The sequence below is a fragment of the Molossus molossus genome, unplaced genomic scaffold, assembly GCF_014108415.1.
Source record: "Molossus molossus isolate mMolMol1 unplaced genomic scaffold, mMolMol1.p scaffold_m16_p_11, whole genome shotgun sequence".
Classification (NCBI taxonomy): Eukaryota; Metazoa; Chordata; class Mammalia; order Chiroptera; family Molossidae; genus Molossus; species Molossus molossus.
The window spans coordinates 54,182,644-54,183,422 of record NW_023425346.1 but is presented as its reverse complement, the minus strand read 5'-3'; the positions used below and the strand labels follow the sequence as shown (position 1 = coordinate 54,183,422).

At 33.8% G+C, this 779-nt stretch overlaps 1 non-coding gene across 1 annotated transcript; it reads right to left on the bottom strand.

Annotated features, from left to right (window-relative positions):
• Positions 1–202: 202 nt before the first annotated feature.
• On the bottom strand, positions 203–309 carry LOC118625978. The gene has a single exon (XR_004958811.1). It is a non-coding gene; the product is annotated as a U6 spliceosomal RNA (small nuclear RNA).
• Between the last annotated feature and the right edge of the window lie 470 nt (positions 310–779).

Genomic DNA, 779 nt, shown 5'->3' with positions numbered 1-779 from the left:
CTGAGAGCCTTATGGTTTGTAGGTAACCTGTTGCTTATCTCTTGCTGCCTTTAGGATTCTCTGTCTTTAATTTTTGGCATTTTAATGACTATGTGTCTTGGTGTGGGCCTGTTTGGGTTCTTCTTAGTTGGGGCTCTCTGTGCTTCTTGAACTTGAATGCCTTCTTCCTTCACCAAGTTAGGAAAGTTTTTTGTCACTATTTAAAAATATGGAACACTTCACAAATTTGCATGTCATTCTTGTGCAGGGGCCATGCTAATCTTCTCTGTATCATCCCAATTTTAGTATATGTGCTGCCGAAGCGAGCACCATCTTTTCTATTCTCTTATTGTCTATTTTATTTACTTGTGTTCTAATCTTTATTATTTTCTCCTGCTAACTTTGAGCTCGGTTTGTTCTTCTCTTTACAGTTCCTTGGTGTGTAAAGTTAGGTTGTTTTTTTGAGATCTTTCTTTTTCCATGATGTATGCATAAGCACTTATAAATCTTCCTCTTAGAAGTACTTTCACTGCATCCTTTAAGTTTTAGAATGTCATACTTCCATTTTCATTTGTCTCAAGATATTTTTTATTTCTCTTTTGATTTCCTTTTTGATCTATGGTTGTTTAGGACAATATTGTTTAATTTCAATGTTTTTGTGAATTTTCCAGCATCTTGTTATTGTTTCTAGTTTCATCCATAGTGGTTGGAAAAGATACTTGATATGATTGCTATCTTCTTGAATTTGTTAAGACTTGTTTTGTCGCCTAACATATAATCTGTTATAGAAAATATTTCCT